Consider the following 24,399-nt stretch of genomic DNA (forward strand, 5'->3'; position numbering starts at 1 on the left):
ACCTTCTCAACTATGCTTTCTATTCTTCAAGATTTCGTCATCATGGCTAAGCTAAGAGGAAGGAGACCAAATCCTTTCTTGATTTTTTTAAAAGACAGCTGCTGAAATTCAACCATTCTTAAAAAGATATTTACCTGAAGCAGAAACCCTGCACATTCGGGAAGGGGGCAGGGCTCTCAAAATGTCTTGTAAACTCTTTGAGTCTAATATGCTGAACTGCAAATTTAATCCACTGAAGTGGTTTCATGCAAACGCTCCTCTCAAATTCCTTTTGTACAAAATCTTGATGCATAATGTATAGAGTCTGAAAATGGATTAAGCTACATTTGGAGATGGTTTGAGTTGGGTTTTTTTTTAAGCAAGTAAAAGCAGGCAGGTTTTTTTGTTGTTGCTTTTTTTAACCCTTCTTGCTCAAGCAATCACACATGGATTGTGTCTTCTCAGAGCTGCCTTTCACACAACGTTTCTTGTCTTTCTTTTTCATGTCAAAAAGCTTGAAATGTAAAAAGTTTTAATTAGAAATGTGAAGAGTGAATTAGACTCATTTCCCTCAGATTTCCCAACTAAAGCAAGCAACTAGAATGGTAAAACCTTCTAATTTACTCCTGGAAGATAATCCAACAACCAAATAAGCAAATGAGTGGAATCATATTGAACAAAACATTTCCTGGTACCCCACGATCCTTATTACCCTGAGGGCTGTGGCCATGGATAGAATGGCAGCCTGAGTGTTGCGGGGAGCAGGTGTGGTAAATGCTCAGAGAGATGTTTCTACCAGTGTCAATCAGGGCCAGAAACATGAAAAAGGAGATGGCCAGGGGAAGTGCCAAAGCCAAAGCCTCCAAAGGAATCACAGAAAGTTGGCTACCATCTCACACTTGCGTTTCAACGGGTCAATACGATTGTAATGCTTGGTTTCATTATTTGCTTATTTTTACATATCATTTGAATACTATGTAAATTGTACTGGAAAGAGAATTGCAGACAGAATGAGATTTGGGCTCAAGCCTTATCTCTCACCCCACACAGTTATGTGATCTTAAACTCACTTGCTCTCACCGGTTTCAGTCTCATCATGTCAGGTAGGGAGAACCATCCACCCTTTAGCTACCCATCTGCATCTGGGGCCATTAGGAGGGACAAATGAGATGGGTGGGAAAGTACTTGGTAAAGTCTCAAGCCTCATGGATGCTCCTCAGTTCTCCTCTGCTTTCTCCTGAGAAAATGGTGGCATCCTTGGCTCTTCTCCCACATCCTTTTTCATCCAGGTTTCCCACAGCCATCGGGGAAGTGAACAGGCTCTTCTGAGGGCAGACTTCCAGCTGCCACACAGCTTAGCGCTTCCAGTGGGCTCCAGGTATGCAGCCCCAACAAGAGCTTTCAGGCTGACAAGGCCCTACCTGTGGCACTTAAAAACATGGATTCAGATAAATACAGAGAAAAAAACGCCCTCCGGATCAACATTTCTCACGGCCTCCATTCTGAACACTCACCTTGACCCACTTTGTTCCTGACCTTGTGACTAACCTTTTTCTGCTGTTTGCCTCACCTCTCTGGCTTCATAGGTAGCTCCAGTTATCAGGTTCGAGCCTTTTGAGTCTCTTCTCCATTAAAATTCAAACAATTCACTTAATCACATTCCCTTTACCCACTCCACCTTGGTCCCAGCACTTTATACCCCAGCCAGTGAATGGGACACAGACAAAGAGCAGGTTTTATATGTGGGTGTAGGAGCTGAGTTGTGCCTCTCAAAACAGGCACTATAAGGATTTCTGCCAGCATTTGGGACATTTTCTCTTTTTGAAGCTACAGAGTTAGAACAATTGGACAATTTAAAATTCTATGGAACAACTACCTTGGGAGAAGGGGTAGTCTTTTCCCCGACTCACCTCACCTTCCTACTTTAAATGTTACCACACACCAGCATATGTTGAAACACAGAGGAACCATATCCTGTCCGTGCCTCTCCATATAGATCTTGATTCATTGGCAGGAGTGTCGAATAGGAAAAAAAGACTAATTCAAATTCAAATTCATTCCCCATAACTTCACTATAATATAGGCTTTACTAAACAATCTTTTTAAAATTTCTGCAATGTAGTGAGAACAAGACCGTGCCTGTCTTGTTCCTTGGAGTATTTCTGAAACTTAGCACATGAAAGGTGTTTAAAAAATATTTGTTGCCTGAATGAATACCTAAGGAAAAAAACAAAGCAATATTTGAAAGATTTCTTACTATCTAATGCTGATAGAGAGTAAAGTTAATGATTTAGAGAGCAAGTATCCAGCAGTACAGCTCGCTAATACCTTTTAAAACGTGTTGATGCTCATAAATCCAAAATAAACGACCTGTAAAATCACTTAAGAAGAAATAATACGCATTTAATCAGGCTTCCAGAGGAAAGTCTGAGGAAAAAGCCGAGAATTTCAAGAAGAATTATTAAATCCCTTCAAATTCAATCACTGGCCGATCACAGACACGTCACGTGTCCCTCTGCCCACAGGGCTGTCACTTTAGGCAGTCTCGCTCAACCCTTCATTATGAAACTCCTAAATTACAGCCACCTCCTGGAGCCAAAGGGAAAGGGTTTGGATCAGCCGAAAAGGGTAAGTCCTCTTACAGATCTACCCAGCAAGCTTTTCCACATTCCACAGAGGGATCTTAAACAAAGGGGGAGAAATTGAACACATCACCCACATCCTAAAGCCGGCATCTTCAAAGTCTTACACATAGCTTTAGCTTCAAGTCAAAGGGCTCTTCCTCTGGCAAATAAAATTCAAAACACTGTGAAATGCCAGTCTGCGCCTCTGCTTTATAATCCTGTTGAAAGTTTTGGAATTGAACAGTGTTCTGGTACCTTCCATCCTATCCTAGATTTTACCTCTTAGTCTGCTAATGAGAGTTACTTTACCTTTCCCAGAGTTTGATTAAGGTCCTGAGGGTGGTGGTAAAATGGATCCATCTTTTTGTTACAAACTCAATTAGAAGAAGTTGGAATTGCTCTATTCAACAAAGTTAAATAAATTGTTAATGAGAAATTTACCTTCACTTGATTTGCTAGTTGCCTTATTAGCTTGGAGTCAACACTATTAAAGGAGATGTTTATTAAAGCTTAAGGTGTTTGCTGGATTGAATGTTAAAAAGAAGATGGCAGGATGGTGCCACTGACTGCCTGCTTCCAAAACCCAGAGGGGATTTCCAAGATCCATCCAAAATGAGCAACTTTGAGCCATCATTTGGGGTCTCCTCCTCACGGAAATAGTGATTTACCTGGGAGGTAAAAGTGCCACATGTTCCTGGGTAGCATCTAAAGCATCTTTTCAGCCACTATCATGAGAGTATTTTCTAAGCCAAATGGGCAGTGGCCTGAAGAAAGGCCACCCAGTTGCAGGTGAGTTTGAACACCTTTCCTCCTCTGGTAAGGAGGGAACAAAAATATGTTGGAGGAGGTAATCATGAGGACACGTCAGCCAGTTGGCCCACATCTGGACCCCAGCAATCAAAGGCTCCTCACCCCCTCCCCACTCCTTGGAATGTCCGTTCCGCCCACCATTCCAACAATGGGAGCCATTTTCAAGGATGCAGCCTTGAGCGAGCAATGTGTTCTTGAGCCCATCCGGATGGTATACACAACTGAAGCCAGTTAAGGCCTCTATAAACTTATAAGATTCTGGCAGGTGGGTGCAGAGATCTACTCGTCTTGCAACTGCCCAAGGCAAGACTTGTATGTAAGTTCCCTTGCTTGTTAAACTTGCCACCTACTAATCTGCAGTTGTCTGCCTCTTTCTTCGGTCTCTCCTTGCTCTCCATGTACAGGGGCCAGTTTGTGAACCAACAAAACACCCCACCGTAAATGTCACAGGTATAGGAGAAGGAGGCTATTTACTCAAGAAAGTTTAAAGCAGACCTCAAAACCACCTACCCAAAGAGAACAATAATGTCTCCCTGATGTGGCATTCCTAAAATGCCTCATCTTAATAACCAGGACCAGCTCCAGGCAAAGTTGTGAGGTCAGTCAAGATTGTTTTCAGACCCTTCTCCATTTCTCTCTCAAAAATATTCTCTTGTACCCCCACCATGTAGCCCCTGTGGTAGAATCTGAAGGCTAGTTCACTCTAGTGCATCCCAACCACTCAATAGCCACTAGATGGCCCTGCAGAGGCTCACAAGCTAAATGGTCTCATTCCCCAGAGTGGCCTCAACTTAGGTTCCACGTAAGTCCTAGCTTCACCCAAGCAGACACTCCCCCATGAGATTCAGAGGTGGAAGTAGACATTGAGAGGGAGGCTGCGCTGTACTACTTCTGCTAGCAAGCACAGTGTGGAGACATGTGGGAACTCTAACAGATGCCCCGAGGTCCAGACCCCAGCACTGTGGCTATGGAGAGGCAAGTCAAGGGCATTTGTTTTGTTGTTGCATGTTGGGATAGATGTGGTGAGGTCCAAGAGCCAGCAGTTGTAGAGGTGACCTCGTTCTTCACCAACTTGATCATGGCAGAGGCAACAGCTGCCTTGGTGGGTCAGTTCTGAGGCATTGTTCTGGGGCGTTCTACGATTCCTGGAAGTTCTACTGGAAGTCTTCTCCTCCAGACCTTCCAGGGATTTTTGTAAGTTCCTTATTCCTTATATGAAATCTATTTCTGCTGAAAATAGCTAGACTGAATTCTGCTATCTACAACTAAACTTTGATAGAGACACTTCCTTCCCAGCCAAGCAACCAAATGCTTAATGCTTGGCGCCTCATCTTCTCAGATGAAATGAGTTGACAAGCTAATTCACAATAAGTAGTTAATAACTAATAAAGTAACTTCTTAAGGCACTTGCCTTAACCCAAGCAAAAACATTCTAATAGTGACTTCTCAATCATCAATGACTTAGAATGTTCATGGGCATTTTTCTTCCCCTGGACAGGAGGCAGAGGTTTTGTAAGAAGTTGTTGTTAATTGTTAATGATGATGGTGATGATAATGGTGATGATGATGTTTAAAAGCATGAGAAAGCTGATCTAACTTATAAGGCTCACTGGGCTGACATTTCCAACTCCCCTACTCCCACTCAACCATCTTAACAGGGCTAAAAGCTCCATGGTCATCACCAGTTTCTCACATCTCACTGAAGACCTCTCCTACAGAGCTCTCTGTGAAGTCAGAAGGACCTTCCAGGAATGAGGAAACCTGCATCATTAAGGGATGAACAAAGATTCCAGAATCTTCCTGAAAGTCGATGACATATTCTCAGAGAGAAGACAAAGAAACAAGCAGGTGAAGAAGGCAATTGGATGGAGAGATGATTAATGATGTCCACCTGCACATCTATGGATATTCCTGGATCAGCTAGGCTGTCAAGGCTCCACCCTGTACTTGTGGAGAGGCAAGGCTCTCTCTGGTCTCCAGGAAGCCATTTCTTGATCACTTACTTTGTGATGTTCTTTATCTCCATTCATTTTATTCACTCAACAAACATTTTTTGGGTGTTGTTGTTTTAGTTGTAGCCATGAATGAACAAGCTAGGTTTCCTAATCCACTATAGAAGGAACCAGACATGACACCAGGACTCATACAGAATGTTCTCAATTACGATGGAGGCAAGTGCCACAAGGAAAACCATAGCACACTGTCTAACGGGGCATGGGGAATTGGCATAACTTGGTCTGGGTAGTTCATAGAATGCTTCCCAGAAGAAAAGCCATTCCAGCTGAATCTTGGGGGCTGAGCATGAGTTAGCCAGGTTGAAGGAACAGCACAAACAAAGGCCCTGAGGTTGTAAAGAGCTTCAGCCAATGAGGTACATATTGTTATCCCTCCTTTACACATGAAGCAATAGAGTCCTAGAGAGACAAGGTAACTTCCTAAGGCGACACAGAATGCAGGGTAGTGTGAATGCGAAGATGACCTCCTTACATGTACTCCAGCCTTCCTGAGAGGTAGAGTCAAAAACACTCAGCAGGCTTTAAAAACAATTATCAGGAGACCCTCTCAGGCCCTTCAAGTCTACCCCTCCTCCTGAAGGAGCTGAGGACAGATTTTCATTTTCTCACTCTACTGGGCTCCAGACTAAATTAAATGAAAAACCTGCTATTTCAGATGCCAAAGTCCTGGGTACTTTTCGGGAATGAAACCATCTTCCCTCCCACCCAGGGCCTTTCATACCATGATGGTGTGGTCCCAAGCTATCAATGATGGCGAAAAAACGGGGCTTTGCGGTAGAGGAAAAAGGCTATTCACACTGCTCCTGATTTCTATAAAAGAGAGATCTTTTGATCTTTGAAACAGCCAAAAGGGCAGTTTGATCTTCCTCAAACTCATTTATTTTAGATTCTTGCAAATTTCTTTTCTGTAGTTTTACTTCCTTAGAAAACTCAATATTCAATTGAACAGTGATTTTTATATATTAAAATGCAATATTGAACAGCTGAAGCCTCCTAAATGCCATCCCGGCTATATAGGATATTTTAAAAATCATAAAAGGGCCTACTGAGCCCGATCCAGGCAAAGATGACAAAGCGAATTCAATGCTTCTTTTGAAAATGAGTCATGGTCAGAAATACTCACTTTGACCAAAAGCATTTCTTTGAATGCCAGAGGTAAATTTGCTCACTTTCATTTTCTGCCCGGGTTTCAAGTCAGCCCTGCAGAACTGAACAAAATCAACTCCGAGTGGCCCTGGCAGCTGTTCCAGATGAAAATGTGAATGGGATAGCAAGGCTGACCTATTCTCTTCAATGTGTTATTTTCAAATATGCATATGATATTCAGATATGGATTGATCAGGCTTTGAATATTTTTTCAGGGAGGAGTAAATCGTTGCTATTCTCTGCTGCCTTAACATTCCCCAGGACCACCGTTTCTTTTTCTTAGGAGAAGGATGTTTTATTATCACGAGCCTCCAAATTACTGGCAAAGGGAGAATCTGACATATGTTCCCAGTCGTGGGGGGCTCGGCGGAGGACAGGCACAACATACCCAATCGATTAGCCAAATGGAACAGCCTTTGATGTCAGGGAACCTTTCCAAATTTCATTTAAGACTCAAACAATCTGTGGGAAATCAAAGTTCTCAATCAGAACCTCTGCCCCACTCCTCTGGGTGCAGCCACGGCTGGAGGAACTTTCGTTTTAACTATTTGTAGGTGATTACTGAGTTAGAGAATGTGTTCCTCTCGTGGCCCTTTCAACATTAGGCTCCTTAAGAAAAAGATTACTTCGTTCTCCACCTTCTCCTTGTCACATGCGCTTTTCCCTCCTGCAACTACGTTTTAGGAAAATGCAGGTTAACGCTGCCAAAGAGCCAGTCGTTTTGTAGCCGCCTTCGCTTCAGTGTGAGCTCCAAAGAAGGTCTGATTGTGTGAAGTATTACAGCAATGCCCTACATTTTGCACACTCCCAGGATCACCTGAAAGGTGGATTGGAATTGGGAAAGGAACTGGGGCCAGGAAGAATAGGATGCCTTGTGGAGAAGGAATGATAACCATTTGGAAGAAGGTGGTAGAGAAAAGGAGGAGTCAGAGATGTGTGGGAGAATTGGGGTCTCACTCCCAGAAATAGCAAAGTCAAGAGGAGGAACCAATGTGGTGTCAATTTAGAGATCACGGTTTGGATTTTGGATGTTTGATTTTATGTGATTCTTTGATATCCAGAAATATCAAACTTAGGCACTGCCTATGAACCTAGATTACTTCGATATTTAGAGGCTGATGTTTCTCCTATAAACATGAACATGAGAAGGTTCCAGAAAGGGATACTTTAGCCCTGGCCAGCTGTGCACTGGTTAGACCACATCTATGATACCATATCACTTTCAGTGTGGATATTACAATTCTATTCACCTGAGCACTGTCAGTTCTTCTTGTTGTTTTCTAATATAGACCCTAACAAGTTGGAGTTTCTACAACAAAGAGTGGTCAAGATGATAAGACCTCTGGACCGCAGTTGACACCCTAGACATGTTTAGCCCAAGAAAGAATGACTTAGAGAAGCTGTGACAGCACTGAAGATCGGTCATGTGAAGAGGATTTTTATGGGCCCTTTTTACTCCAGAAGAGAGGTTCTGTGAGAGCTATAGGAGAGGAGGAGATAATTTTTACAATTACAGAAACCCCAAAGAATGCCTGGCTAAAGTAGTGAGTTCCCTCTTACAGAAGACACTCAAGCAAAAGCTGGATGTCCACCCCAAAGGGAAGGTGTAGAAGAAGGAACTCCCACATTCCTGGATAATATCAGAACTGGAAGGGACCCTCAGTGTCACGTAGTCCTAGTGACCATGGGGTATAAGGAAACCCTGACAATCCCCCTTAGGGCTTGCTGTGCTACGAGCAAGTACACATTTTCCTTATGGTGTCAGGATTTCAAGAATATTTTTTGGGGAGCTGGCCCAGTGTCTTAATGGTTAGGTTCACATATTCCGCTTCAGCAGCCCAAGGTTTGCAGGTTCGGTTCCTGGGCACAGAGTTAGCGCTGCTCACCAAGTCATGCTACAGTGGCATCCCACATCAAATAGAGGAAGATTGGCACAGATGTTAGCTCAGCGACAATCTTCCACAAGCAAAAAGAGGAAGATTGGCAACAGATGTTAGCTTAGGGCCAATCTACCTCACAAAAAAACAAAAAAAGAATATTCTTTGGGAGCCAGTTATAAATGTGGCTTCAGCATCTCAGAGCCTTTGAATTTGAGTCGTTTTTCATCTTGAGACCACACAAACAATTCCTGCAGCAGGAAGTCTCTCTTGATCCAGCAATCTCATTCCAGGTATATATGCAAAGGCAATAAAATCAATATCTTGAAGAGATAACTGCACTCCCATGTTCATTGCAGCATTATTCACAACAGCCAAGATACGGAAACAACCGTCAACAGATAAATGGATGAAGGAAATGTGATATAGATGATATATAGATAGATATACATACAATGGAATATTATTCAACCATAAAAGGAAGGAAATCCTGGCATTTGTGACCACACGGATGAACTGGAGGACATCACTCTGAGTGAAAGAAGCCAGACACAGAAAGACAAATATGATCTCATATATATGTGGAATCTAAAGAAGTCTAACTCATAGAACCAGAGAGTAGAGTGGAGGTTGCCAGGGGATGCGGAGGTTGGGGGAATGGGGAGAAGTTGGTCAAAAAGTGTAAACTTTCAGTTATAAGATGAGTAAGTTCCGGGGATCTAATGTACAGCATGATGACTGTAGTTAATAACACTGTGTTAGATACTTGAAATTTGCTGAGAGAGTAGATCTTGAGTGTTCTCCCCCACCCCCCAAAAGGTAACTATGTGAGACCATGGATGTGTTAATTAGCTTGATTAGTAATCGTTTCACAATGTATATGCATATCAAACCATGACATCACATCACACATCACCTTAAATATTTGTAATTTTATTTTTCAATTGTACCTCAATAAAGCTGGAAAAAACATAAAAGAAAATCTGTCTTAGGGGTGGGTAAACTATCCATGGCTTTAAAAAGAATGGTTGATAATTAATGTCCATGAAAGAACTTGCAATAGAGGACACCAATCAACTCAAGGACAAATTCTGCGCTGAGATAAATGAATATACATAGACATGCCCACACCTGTTTCTAGGGCTGTTTGCTCTCCGATAGGCATTTGGAGAAAGGGATTATTTTTTCTCAGAAGCAAACAGAGCCTTCCTTTTCTTTCCTTAAAGGCCATTTTAAAACAAACAAGCAAACAACAATACCTGCATTTCCAAACACTTACAAATAGCTTTCTTACCCTCCAAGGCCTATAACATAAGTCAACATGTTCCAAGAGGAACACAAGATATGCAACAGGTAATTTCATTCAAGGCATGGTAATAAAAATCAAAAACAAAACAGCACCACACACGTCTTAGAACAGGCATGTGCTTGGCATCCCGGCTAACATCAGGTTGGATAACGCTACTGTGACAAAATTGTCTTTGTCACTCAGTTAGCGCCTCTTGTCTCCTTTTATTCACTTTGTTGTTCTCCAGTTGTAATTTTATCAGGAGATTGAATCAAGCTGTAGACTTCTTATAGAATTACACCCCCAGACACTCACCAAAGAAGAGTTTGGGCAAAGTTTTCAGGGCCAGGGATAAAAATGTTCGAATTGAAAGAGAAGTAGAACCAAGTGGAAATACAAAAACGGTAAAGAGAGGCTGCCCACCTAATTGGAGTGGAGAAAAAAATTATGAGGCAAGATGCTAAATACCAGGAGAAAACGGGAGGAATCTGGCTTCAAATAAGTAGGACCCACTCCCTAATAGCACATTCCCCATTCCACTGCAATCCTATGTAAGACAGACCATTTGCCAATTGCTCTGGCAAGAGGGTGTCACTAAGCAGAATGGGTTTATCAACACAGCTGTTTGTTGTGCTCATTAATCTGGGATAAAGTTAAAGAAAAACCCTCCAATGCAGAAGTCAGCACTAATCTCAGTGGCTGTAACTCTTAAATATCCAAAGACCTTCTAGGTAAGCAAGATAGGAAGCCACTATAAGATTCCAAAGCAAAAATATAACCTTGTTAAGCACCATTTGTAAATAAATCAATAGAGTACAGACTCGAGAAAATGTTCACTGAGATTAAACCAAAAGCTAGATATTTGCCCCCTCAAACCCTTCTCCCCAAACTTCCTATCGGTAAAATGCTATCAAAACAAGCCAGCAAAAATACAATCCTATTTCAATTTCTATTTCAATGCAAAATACAGCACTCAAAATGTCAGTTTCATCTAGTTTGTTCTTTCCAAGAACAGGCACAAACTTCAGTGAACTGTAGTGTTTGGAGGAGGCTGTTTAGTTGAATTTTCAGGTTACCTGGGGTTTAGGCAGGAAACTTTTTTGTCTCTTGGTTCTGTTAGGAATCAATATAAGATATTGATGGAATGAAGATGATTTTGTCCTAGAGATCTAGAAAGCTAGATCCACAGACAATTTCTTGAGAAGTCATATGCACAAGAAACTCCGACAAAAGAAAATAAATAATACCTTATTGTCAGTTGTACTTGTGTCCTAAGCTCTTAGGGAGAGCTCTCTGATAGGGTCACGGCTCAGGACTTCTGGGTCATCTTCCTGCCCATCAGCCTAAACCTGAATCTTATCATTAGGACATCACGGGACAAAGGAGTAGAGGAAACAACACACACGATGAAGGGAGAGGGCAAAAGGAACTTGCTATGTCCCACGTGGAAGTGAGCCCTAAACTTTGCCTACCTAAGCCTCACGAGGGGAGGAAGCAGATATTGCCTCATTATAGATACGGTTCACAGCAAAAATGGATTTCACCTAATGGATACTATTCTACCTTTTGTTAACTGAAATTTTGCTACATGCAGGTGACAATTTGCATGTCACTTCTCCATGTCTTTACTAGGTTCAGGGAGTGTAACACCACCACTATCACTATGATCACCATCATCATAAACAAGAATTTTCTAACACAGTTGGTAACACAGTAGACTAACACATCCATGCTTACTGTAGGAAAATGTAAAAGAAAAGGCCAGTTCAAAGGTAATTGGGCAGTAATTTAGAGCTCTAAATCATCCAAAACATCCTCCTAAAAATCCTTCAAGAATCTAAAAAGATAAGCAAAATTAATTTAATTCCAAAGTAAGAATACTTTTTATAATTAGCACATTGCTCTTTTGTTTACATTGTAATAGTCAAATAGATTTTCTTTTTAAACATTGGCCCTGAGCCAATATCTGTTACTAATCCTTTTCTTTCCTTCTTCTCCCCAAAGTCCCCCAGTAGGCAGCTGTATATTCTAATTATAGGTCCTTCTGGTTGTGCTGTGTGGGACACTGCCTCGGTATGGCTTGATGAGCGCTGCTAGGTCTGTGCCCAGAATCCGAACTGGTGAAACCCTGGGCCACTGAAGTGGAGTGCACGAAATTAACCACTTGGCCATGGGGCTGGCCCCGTCAAATAGTTTTTTATGTCATATATGAATACTTCACTTATATAGGCAATGGGAAAGGAACATACGTTTCATTTAAAACTTAAAATTTCATATTTTGTCAATTTAATAGGAATTAGATCCTAATCTCATTATCTTAAGATTCTGCAGTTTGCATCTTGAATTTGATGAGAATGAAAGGCCTTGTTCAGGAACACAACTCCCAAATATAATACTGTTTAAATGGAAAGTATTGTCCATTATACAGTGATGCACTCAATGATCTAGTTTTCAAGAATTCGTTTTGGCACAAAGCTAGGACTGAATCTCTGTCTCCTTGCTTTAGTTACTAGTATGCCTTCCATGAATCAGGAATAGAAAGCAATTGATGAGTTTATTGATTATGGTAAACAATCACCATAGGGATCTTCATTGGCACCTCATCAGGGACTTCTAGGAAAGAGAGATGTTTCTATGCTTCGATCCACAAGACAAAAAGGTCCAAGAGAGAAGTCACTACAGCTCTTAGAGACCAGGGTCCGCCAACCATGAAGTCCAAATAGTCTGCACCTTCTTTTGACTCACCAGCCCTCTAAGGGGGCAGAAAGTGCTCTCCGAAGAGAAAACAAAGGCCTTGTGTACCGGGATCTGGGAACGAAGCTCCTTCAGATTCAGTTCTGTGGCCCTGATTCCACAGGCTCAGGAGCTTTGCATTACTTTGAGATCACAGGGCACACTCGCAGACCACAGTGAATTCACTCTCCCACAAGTTAGCCCAAGAGACCAACAGGTAAGGTGTGGGCATGTGGACAAACCTGTGTAAAATCATCCCCATTCCTGGAAGAAGATCCCAGACCGTGTGCTCGGCTCAAATATGATCTGGGGGCACATCAAGCAAGCCAATTACACAACATTGAACTTGGGAAAAATAAGTCAAAAACATGCTTGCTTACTTGGTTCCTGATTAACCATGTAAGACAAATTACATGGATGCAAAACACATATGAAGAAGTGAAAGCATAAGACAAAACCACAAAGGAACAAAAAGAACTAATGTCAGTAATAAAAATACCATGGTATTTTGTTTTCCACCAAATTAGTCAGAACTCTATTAGTTGTTGGTGACTGACCAAAATGCAACTCAACCCAGTTGCAACCAAACAGGGAATCTATCCATTCATAAATTTGGAAGTTCAAGGGATCAGGTACACTGAATCCAATGATGCCTTCATCACGCCTTCATTCTATCACCACCTCTTTGCTTTGGTCATCCTGTGATGACTTCATTGATCTCTCTACAAGTTCCCAGAGAACCAGCAGTTCCAGGCTTGTTTCTATTGCCCGCAACCTTCAAAGGAGAAAGAGATCATTTCTTACCTAAGAGTTTCAGCAGAAGTCCCAGGGTTACCAGCTTGGGTTGAGTCCCCTTCCCGAAGCTTGTCACTGCACTTAGGGGATGGAATATGCTTATTAGAAATACTCCCGATTCCAAGATGTGGGCAGCCCCCCTGAACAACACAAATCAAAAGTGTGAAAGGGGATAGTTCACCATAGAAAAATGGGGAGGTAACAGCAAAGTAAGGGGAAAAGGCTGTTTTTTTGGACAAATGACAGATAGCCATATTACTACCAACATTCAGTTAGTGCTCTGAAGAATGAACTTGAAAATACCTAAAGTTCTCTGGACCCTCTTGGAGCCTGCTCTGGCATTTGTTCTTGAACTCAAGGATCCAAGACTACACCAACCAGAAGACAAATGTGCATCTTTTATTTATTTAACAACTATTTATTGAGCGCCATCTCAGAGCTTGGGACTGGAGATACCATGGCAAGCACGATATACACAGTGCGGTGAGAGAGAGGATGGCGAATGATAACATAACTAAAGCTTATCAAGTGTTCGCTAGGTGACAGATACTATGATAAACTTATTTATGTATTTTTAAGGGTGTTATGGGAGCACAAAGGCAGAAATCCTAGCCCATACTTGGGGGACCAGGGAATACTTCTGGAGGAAGTGAAATCAAAGCTGACATTTGAAAAATGGGTGGGAGTTTAGCTAGCCAAAGGGAGAAGTTGGGCAGTTCAATCAAAGCAAACAGCATACGCAATGTCCCCAAATCAAGAAAAAGTACAGTGTTTTAGAGGAACAGAAAGACTTACATAAAACCAAATCATTTGTTAATATAAATATCCTCGAGGGCAAAAACTGTGTCTTATTCAACTCACTTTGTGATCTCAAACAAGTCACATGAATCCTCTGGGTCTCCTTCAGAAAGTTGTTATAAGGATCAAATGTAATAATATATGTGAAATACTTTGTAAATTTTAAATCCTCTACAACTGTAAGGCATGTGTAGAGAACTGAAGGAAATACAGAGAATCGTAAAATCCTGAATGATTAAGGAAAGATGACTGGCTCTATATAAATAGGCTTCTCAAGAAAACATGCTGTAGCTTTATGGTGTTTGTTCGGCCACAAAGCCCTCCTTTTACACATTAGGGGGTTTAAATATAGTCTTTAGACAACGAAGACAGAGGTCATGTGCTCTCTGCACTAGTAGCCAGAAATTCAACAAGAGGGAGTGGGCAACACGGAAGAGTGTGCTCTCTAGGAAAACAATGGAAGTGTTCAAAGAATGTGGTTACAATATAGTGTTGTAAAAGCATCCTTGGCAGGGCAGAGGGATCCTGGGATTTTAAAAGGCAAGGACGAAAAAGTTCACCTGCTAATGTTCTAAGAGTAAAATCAACCAAAAAGATGTGCTTGGAAGATACCTGAAAGGAGAAAAAATACAGTGCTTGACGTGAGTGTGGAAGGTTACAAACTATGAATCTATGAGAAGTAGAGGAAATAGTCTGGGGGAGTCGTACCCTTAAAATGTTAACATAAGGTGTGTTCAAACTGTAACCCAGGCCAGAGAGTCATGAATAATCAGTTTGTCTTGGAGAATTCTGGAATTATAAACAAAAGGATACAAAGCATTGTCCAAGGTAAATATTGACATGACTGAAGAGGAACTAGAAAAACTTTTAATGAAGCCAAAAATACTGCTTCTGGGGAAGATGTTTCACATTCTTATAATAAACACTGGGGTACAAGAAGTTTAAGGACGATGGGTAAGAATTATTGTCCAGTAGGTTGAAAAATTGAGTCAGAACAAAGGCTTTCTCAAATTTAAAACAGTGACTATAAAAACATAAATATTAATTTTTAAAATCATGTTATTTCTTAAAATAAATTCTCTCTGCCAAACACCTATTTGCCCACAAATATGAGAGGATTAGTACTCATATCCTGAAACAACCTTCCCGTTTATACTGCGACAGATGTACAGTGGTTTCGTCCTCAACTCCCAGCTGCCCTGGGGTGAAGTGGTCTGGGAAGTCCCTTCACACCAGCTGGGCCTCTACTAGGCCTGGGCCCTCCCACTCCTCCTACCCACCCCCACCCCCACCCCCTGCAATGACAAATCTCCTTGTCTGCTGAGACACACCCCCCAATCAAGGAGAGCGAGGGAAAGACTTCACTAATTCCTTCTGGTTTATACCTTGCTTCCTTCCAGAGGATGTTCAGGTGGGGTAACCTGAAACTTAGAATAAACAGAAGCCCATTATTGCTGCTTAGTGGGAGCCAGTGAAGGATCTTGTCAGCAGAACAGCACCATGGCAACCAGTTCTTCAAAGCGTTTTTTAAAAATACAAGTCGAATTTCATCTGGAAACATCCCAATTACCCAATTAGACTAAGCTGCGAAATCTTTTTAGAATTATCTCAGATCATAAGTGAGTGAACAGCTCAAACCCAAACTATTGCTTTCCGATACTTAGAAAATGCAAGTTCTTGGTACTGTATTCTGGTAGGATGACAGTTCTTTATTAGCAGGAGGAATGAAACCAGCCTGCATTTCCACAGGATTCTCCATGATAACACAACATAGCACTATACCCCACTGGGAGCCATGAGATTCTGGTTTTATTTTTCCCACTTGACAGATGGGAAAACTAAGGAACTATCAGGAGACTCATGCCTGGGGGACACAGAAAGAGTGGGGCAAATCCCATTTCTCTTGCTTTGTGTGTGTGTGGAGCTCCAAGGAGCTGGTAAACCAGGCTCCACCTGTAGATTCCACCTCTGCAATGTCTCTACCCCTCACCTCCCCTCTCCACCCCTTCCTGTGCAGAGTCAGACTGTCAGCATTTATCACCTGCACCACTGCAATCTTCTCATGCTCCTGCTGGGCATGTCTACGAAAGTGCAGGTCAAATCACGGGATGCCCGATGCTCAAAGGATCAAAGCTTCCCTGGGACCTGTAAAACAAGTTCACTGCAGTTAGGATGGCAGTCAAGGTCTCCTCAATGTCAGATTGATAGATTTAAAGAATTGTCTATTACATCCTCACCCACCACCCAACCATACCGTGAACATTCAACACTCCATTAATTTCACATTAATTTCTCTGTCAACCTAAAATGAACTTATCTACATTTGCTTCTGGTCACTCATCCCTCAAGGCCCAGGCCCAAGGGCGGCCAGTTCATGAAGCGTTTCCCTAATCCCTTGTGGGTGTATTGCTACGACTTGAGAGGCACTCGTCATTTGCCAGGCTTTAAGCAAAAGCATTTCCCAGGCACTGTCTCATTTCATCCTCCCGACTATCCTATGGGCTGGATACCCCTACTGATCCCATTTCATGGAAGAGGAGACAGAAGCACAGAGAGAAGAGGCAATGTGGCCGCCATCACAGAGAGTGGGTGGCAGCCTCACTCCAGAGCACCTGCAATCCCTAGGCTGCGTTCTCCCTCAGGGTACCGTTTGCTCTGCACTCCCTCTGTTCTTTGAACCTCAAAGGGAGCACATTGATTTCGCTCTCCTTTCTTTGAAAGGTGAGAGGCAATATTTACGTAGTTAGCCTCTCTGTGCCCCAGCTTTCTCATTTGCAAAATGGGGTGATAACGGACTATAATCTTTTGTTTCCTAAGGACTACGTGAGCTACTGCATTACAGGAAAACCCTCGGAACTATGCCTGGCACACAGCAAGTATTTGATGAACGTCAGATAGTAATGGATTAGACTACTGTTTCTCCAACAAGAATTTGAGTTCCTCTGCCCAGCTCATGTCGGTATTCCCAAAACCTGGGAACCTAATGCAGCGCTCTGCATCTTGGGCACCAGGTAAACAGCTATTCAAATATTAATTGAGTTTGTCATTATGAATAGATACAGTGTATTGATCACTCCTCTTCCCATCACCATTAAGATAAAACCCAAGGTCCCTCCTCTGCCCTGCCAGACACTCTCTACCCTGGCATCTGACTGCCTGTTCCACCTCGTTTCCTCCTTTCTCCCTCTCTCTCCATCACTTCCACCGCACTGTGACCCCACAGGATTTCCTCAAACACACCTAACACATCCCTGTCTCAGAGGCTTTCCTTTAACCTCTCCCTTACTCTGCTGTGTTTTTCTTAGAATTTGACAGTTTCTTACCTATCTATCTACGCATTTATTGTCTGTCCCTGCCTCCCATTAGAATGGGAGCTCCAAGAGGACGGAGAGTTTGTTTGATTCACTGTGGTATTCCCTGTCCCCAGGCGGTGAGTTGCCCATAGCAGACACTCCATAAATGTTTAATGATTGAATGAATACATGAATGAACAAATCGATCTCTAAACCCCACAACAACGCCAAAAGGTAGATTTTACATGCCCATTTTACAGATGGAAAAAGTACGGCGCAAAGATATTCAGTAATTTTCCCATGGACACACATTTAGTAAGAGGCAGAGCTTGAATTTTATCCACGTCTCTCTGGTTCCAAAGTTCATTCCAGTGTCTCTTAATCTTAAAACATTCAGGTAGTGGCTTCAAGAAACTCGCCACCTTCCACATAACATCTGAACTAATATTTACCTAACATTTTTATTTAAGACACTTATATACTATGCAAATAACTTTATTTTAAAAGAAAAGCAATCATTTCCATGGAATAAATCACACTGAAATAGATGTGTATCCATTAAAATTTAAAATATTCATCAGTGTATTTTGAAGCAAGGATATGCCTCCTGCATTTGAAAACACTGATCCTGCCTCATTCCACATCCTCCTGGGGCTGGCCCTGGATCCAGCCACCCCAGGGGTCAGAGTCCTCTACACTCTTGGTCTATCTCCTCAACTCTCCTTATTCACTCAGCTTCCTGCTCATAAGTCTTTCTGCTCTTTCATGGGACATTCCTCATTGAGAGAAGGCCAGAATGAGGCTTCAGATGCCTTTAAAACAGACACACGCACACACACCCTACACAGGAAGTTCTCGTGAGCCTATGAACACTACTGCTTCCCAACTGAAAGCAAAAGCAAGATGCAGGAGGTGGGGAGGGAGAAATTAATTGCAAACTTGAGGCTGTCAAGCCATACTGAGGAAAATCTCTTCCCGAGTTAAAGATCAGGGACATAATCAAGGAAAGTGGCTTCTATAAAAGCTTGATTGGTTGATCGAAATCTCCAGTCATCCCGAAAATAATTGCCTGCAAGAAAGCACTGAGTGACCTGTCTGCTTGGAAAGGAGCAGCCAGCACCACCAACAATGGAAGTTGTCCCTCCAACCATCCTCCCCTTCTCCTGGGCCCCGGCGATGATGAACTGAATCTGTTTAAGGAAGTATATTGCCTCATTATTTTCTGCTCCAACATACAGGCATATTTCTCGTGGATGTTAACTCTCAAAATGTAGAGGAAGTGTTTGTGCTCTTTGTTTCTGCAGCTTTTTCATTTCCGTGTCAGTGTTTTATAAATATTGAGTCTGTCTTACTCTTGGCGAGGCATAAGGAATGATGAAGAGGGCCATGGGTCCCGCCGTAGGCAAAGCTATGGGGAACAGGACTATGCCAGGGTTATTCCTGTGAGTCCCCAAAACAGCCTCCCAGGAGAATCTTCCTCTGCCTCACCTGCTTCTGTCCCATCTACTCCCTGGCATGGCAGTGCTATCAAAAATGCAAATATGACCAGATCACTTTTTAAGCTCAAACTCTTCAGCAACTCTCCATGGCCTACATAAGAAAATCCGTCTTTCTGAATGTGACATACAGGCCTTTTCATGGTCTAGCCCCTGCCTACCTCTTCTCTGCTCCTCTCCCAAATCTTTCCTTCACGTTCTCTCACACCTCTGGGCCTGCCTACGTTGCTCCCACTGCCTAAAAGACCCACTTACCTCTTCTCCTCGCATCCCTTGACTGCCTTAGAAATCCCTTTTCAGCCTTGAAGACACCGCTCCAAGAAGCCTTCTCTCACCAACCCCCTGCCCAAGTCAACTGACTTATGAAAGATGGATGCCCAGAGCCTTAGAGAACCTCTCCCCTTGTCGGACTCCTGCCTCTCATTGTTCACAGCCGGCTCATACTCCACTCACCTCCTTAAGGAAGCCTCCGCTGATTGTTTTTTCACTCAGCCCACACAGATCTTTAACTTTCCTAAGTTTTTATGTGATTTAAATCTGTGCCACACATCTTAACACTTTTTTTCCACCACAGGTTTGAAGAAATGCCAAAAATTCTGACCGAGTCATCCTCTTCCAGGAATCTGTCCTGAGGAAATAATCAAAAAGCTGGTCAAAGATTGGTGTACATGGATGTTCATTGCATCATTTTTTTGTAATTACCAAAAAAAAGTAGAAACAACCTAAGAGTGTAACAGTAGGAGGTGGTTATATAAAATATATCCATACAGCCATTAAAAATATTTTGAAGAACGTATAAGGACATGGAAAAATGCCCATGAAATAATGTGAACTTAAAAAGCAGAATCTAAATTTGTATGCAAAACAAGATCCTGGGTTTATAAAAAAATATATCTCTCTCTTTTTATACAGAGGTGGGATGAGTAGCCTGGACTCCAGAACCAGGCTGCCTGGCTAGCTTTGATCCTGTGGTCTTGGGAATGTTACCTAACCATTCTTTACCTCGCTTTCCTATCTATAACACTGGGATGTTAATAGCACCTTCCATGTAGGGTCACTGTATTGATTAGGTAATATATTTAAGGCGTGTGGAATTACACCTTGTACGTCATAAGTGCTATCTATATAACTGTCTGTCATCTGTGTTATTATACCCTGAAAAAATACTGCCCTTTCTGGGTGATGGAACTGTAAGTGATTTTTATTCTTGTCTTTACACTTCTCTATCCTTTTTTTCCCCAAATCACCTATAATGAGCACATAAGACTTTTTTAATCTGAAAAATATATACGATGCTTTTAAAGAAGTAAAGCTTGCTTCAAAATCTATGCTCCTCTTGACTGCCAGTGTTCAGGCATGGATCTTGCTTTTTTTTTTCAGAGAGAGACCAAATGTCCCATGAGCCAGTCCACATTGCCTAGGCCTCTGATCCCAAGGAGAACGCAACCCCTTCACCTCTGGGAAGAAAGGTTGGCTATAAAATCTAGCTGCTAGAAACATGAGCATTGGGGCCAAAGAGAAAATGGTACTGTGTCACCATGGGCAAGCTGAAACTTCTCTTAAGGATCAGGTTTCTCATCTGCAAAATGGGGAAAAAATAATTCATACTTCATAAGGTAGCTGAAGAAACACATAAAACTGAATAGGGCCTGTCACTAAGTAGGGACTCAGGAAATGCTAGCCACCATGATCATGATCAAGACTCAGAATGGAATTGCCCATTTGACGTGAGTGTAATGGAAGGAACAGCTTTGGCGCCAGACTAACTTGAGCTTGAATCAAGGCTCCAGTCCCTACTTGCATTGTGATATGCAAGTTTGAGAAGTCCCTCCCACCCTGCACCCCCAATTATACTCTATCTAAACTCCCTATTTATTGCCTTTGGAGCGCTTTCTGCCATTGTTTTTGTTGATTTATTTCTTTGTTTAGTTATATTTTATCTGTCCTCCCAATTAGATGGCAAGCCCCATCAGGGAGGGATCAAGCGTACCACATTCAGTGTGCTCCCCAGTGCCTCCTACAATGCCTGGACCAAACTACTGCTCATCAAATAATTTTTTGGTAAAAGAATGAATGGTCAAATAAACAGATGAACTCAGGCAAGTTACTTTAGTTGCCTTGTCAATTAAGAAAACAAAATGAGGGGCTGGCCCCGCGGCCGAGTGGTTAAGTTCGCGCGCTCCGCTGCAGGTGGCCCAGGGTTTAGTTGGTTCGAATCCTGGGCACAGACATGGCACTGCTTATCAAACCACGCTGAGGCAGCGTCCCACATACCACAACTAGAAGGACCCACAACCAAGAATATACAACTATGTACTGGGGGGCTTTAGGGAGAAAAAGGAAAAAATAAAATCTTTAAAAAAAAAAAGAAAACAAAATGATATAAGGCAAATTTGGTGCCTGACACATAGTAGATGCTCTTCCAATATTACGTTCTTCTTTCCGGGTACTCGTCAGATTAACTTTTATCAGACCCACGCATTTTCTAAAATTATTTTGACTGTCTGGACAAATGCTGTTTGTGATGCACCTTAAAGTATGATCCCTTGTGCCTGAGAAATTTTTCGATAAAGGGGATTTTTTCCACAGAACAGAGCAAAAGCATCTTTGAAACTAGAATTTTTATGGTTCACACCACAAGCATGCCAGACGTAAAAATCACTGAGCCGCTAATTGGTGACGTAAAAAGAAGAAAAATATAAAAATGCAACAGTGGGTTCTGGCATCAAGGAGAAGAGGTTCTTTTCAATCTAAAAATGGTTGTCATCTCAATTTTTACTGCCCTAATTCACTTCTTAAGCAGAGGGCAAAAAAAGAAAAAAATTCATGATTAAGACGTGTAATGGAAAATTTTCAGAGCAGAGTGAGGAGGTGACCATGTGTTGCCCATGAACGGAGCCTTCAGCAAACATTGGAGAAAGAACAAGTGAGCTGATTTGCATACTATTGGCAATTATGTCCCAATGAAAGAATACATCCCATTAGTACTAATAGGTGTTATATTACACATGTGATTAAAACAACATATAACCTTTTCTGAGACCAAGAGCAAAGGAGAAGCTGGTAATTCATTGCCAGGGGAAGAGGAAGAGCAAAATGAGCTGCTGGATAAGAATATTTCATACACATCCACGTTAGAAGAAACCAAATTCCTAATGTTAGCAAAGTAATGACTCTCCTAGCATCCTATGTGAAATCATCCCGCTCTGGCAGAAATGCAGAATGTAATGTGGCTGGAGCAATGAATGAACCTACAAAATAAGGTATAATGGGCCTTGTCGTCTACCTTGATTCTTGGATTTCAAACCAAACACTAAAATTTACAGTTACATCATGTGATCAGTATAAGCTCAGCTCTCACTAGAGCATTCAGCAAACAACACTGGCACAATAACCAGGCAAAGTTCAATACAATTCACCCCAGAGTAGTTTGGGCAAAGTTTTCAGTGTCAGGAACAAAAATGTGGCCATGTGCTTCCAACAGCCAGTGATATAAACTCAAGCATTCCTGGCCCATAAATTCCACCCAAGCCAGTGCTCGAGGTCCTTGGCAGTCAGAAGTCCAGAAGTCAAGCCCAAAGTGAGTCAGGTCAAAGGCCACGGGGGAGTTACTTCTCAAGCAAGGAGGACAAATTCAGTGACTTAAGTCAAAATGAAGTTGCAGTCAATATCCGAGAAAGACGTCCCGAGATTTCTATAGATGTTTCCACGCATCTGGATTGGCAGAGTATGTAAAGAGTGTGAAATGGCAGCAGGTGCCACAGGGCCCTGGCTACCCTCAGCCCTGGAGGAGGGCACTTCCTGGTTCAGCACTGAGCCTCAATGATGTGGCTGTAAGCATTTAAAACATTGTGTCCTAAGGCAAGACCAGCTGAGGACAGACACCATATTGTAGTTTCCTTTGAGTTTCCCATAGTGCCCACCACTGTGCTTTGTATCCATTAGGTACTCGATGCGCAAGGACTGGTGAGATTATGAAGGTAGCTTTACATCAAATACCCACCCTTTCCTTTTATCGTCCCTGTCCCCTCCCCGAAAGTTCCCAGTGCCCTCAAAAATGCCACTTAGACTCTCCATCAAAACCAAATACCCATCAGACCCAAGTTTAAATCCCATTCCACTACTTAATAGTTGTGAGCACTTGTACCATGCCAAAAATGTATCAGGCTCTTTTCTAAATGCTTGTATATGCTAACTCCTTTTATCCTCACAATAACTCAGGGATAGATACTATTACTATCCCTATATACAGATGAAGAAACTAAGGTATAAAAACAGATATTAAGTATCTAGGCCAAAGTCACAAAGCCAGCACTCTAGAGTCTGGGTTCAAACCCCAGCTGTAGCACTCATTAGCCATGTGGCAATGGGCAAGTTACTTAACCTTGCTAAGCCCTATTCTTTCATTCAACAAATACATGTTGAGGGCATACTCTGTGTCAAGAATTGTTCTCAGCATAGGGGATAAAGTGGTGAATAAGACAAAGATGTCCCTTCTCCATCAGTTAGAGACTAATCAAAGACACAGATCACATACAATAAATAGATTTATTTAAGAACGATGAAGAAAATAAAAAGAAGATGATATTATAGAGGGGGAAAGCCCTTAGTTAAGGTTGTCGAGGAAGTTCTAAAGCAAAGAAGCTGAAACCCAAATGATAAGCCAGCCAATCCATTGGCCAAAGCCCAAGATTCTGCAGGAAGAAGATATTTGGATGCTAGTGCTGATTTGGGTGTGGGCGATCTCAGGTGGGGGCTAATATGCCATACAAAGATCTTAATACTTCATGCTCACTTCCATAAGTGCATCCACATGTCTCTTGCCCAGATCTCATCCTCTGTTCTTCTAATCTTACTCGTTCCAGGTTCCTGTCCAATCAACCCAACCATTTGCCACTGATTCTGAGTCTGTGTATATTCTTTCCACGCATGTTGTTACCTTGGGCCACTTATACTTTCACACAAAGTGGTGGCCCCAGAGTACCCCCTGATGCTCCGTCCATTGAGAGCACCTCCCCTGACTGCTGTCTTTCACTGAGCAGGACTGCAGTGCAGCAGGAGTCCTTTCTTGGCTTCCACCCACATATTGAGCAGACCCACTGTTAACCAAGCTCTGCTCTTTCCTCCTCTGACAGCTGGTCGTAAGGAACCCTTCACATAACCATAGGTGTCTGCCAAGGGAGAGCGACTGGGGCAAAAGGAAGGATGGCATGGGGGTCTGGCCACTCACTTGTGCAGGTTACTGGTGCCTTCTGACCCTGCTCATGCCTGACACCGGGTGATGATGATGATGATGATGAAGATGAGGATGATGATGGATTGCTGGTGAGTCCACCCAACCTTGGCAAATCTGAAAGAAACCCATCTCATGATGGGCAACTCTGGCCACAAGGCCACTTGATATTACAAGGTCAGATGTTCTGTCCTCCCAAGGACAAGCAGCATGGTAGGAGCCACTTTTTGAATGCTGTATAGTTCTCTACTGTGGATGGAATGACCTTGCTCTAGAGCTCTAGGGGTCTACATTGTGACCCTCTTATTGGGG

At 42.4% G+C, this 24,399-nt stretch overlaps 2 long non-coding RNA genes across 3 annotated transcripts in view; one reads left to right on the top strand and one right to left on the bottom strand.

Annotated features, from left to right (window-relative positions):
* LOC123279778 (uncharacterized) overlaps positions 1-24,399 on the bottom strand; it is a 122,494-nt gene that overhangs the window by 69,868 nt on the left and 28,227 nt on the right. The window contains exons 2-4 of the long non-coding RNA XR_011495268.1: positions 19,308-19,482; positions 16,107-16,210; positions 13,277-13,347 (exon numbers count right to left, since the gene is read on the bottom strand). This is a non-coding gene — a long non-coding RNA (uncharacterized lncRNA). The remainder of the gene's footprint in view (positions 1-13,276; positions 13,348-16,106; positions 16,211-19,307; positions 19,483-24,399) is intronic.
* Positions 4,260-20,796, top strand: LOC123279781 (uncharacterized). Of its 2 annotated transcripts, none has more exons than XR_006518068.2 (3): positions 4,260-4,607; positions 16,883-17,076; positions 19,429-20,796. It is a non-coding gene; the product is annotated as an uncharacterized lncRNA (long non-coding RNA). The 2 variants fall into 2 exon arrangements; XR_011495269.1 differs by having other exon boundaries at positions 4,260-4,388.

The sequence above is a fragment of the Equus asinus genome, chromosome 2 (genome assembly GCF_041296235.1).
Source record: "Equus asinus isolate D_3611 breed Donkey chromosome 2, EquAss-T2T_v2, whole genome shotgun sequence".
NCBI classification, from domain to species: Eukaryota; Metazoa; Chordata; class Mammalia; order Perissodactyla; family Equidae; genus Equus; species Equus asinus.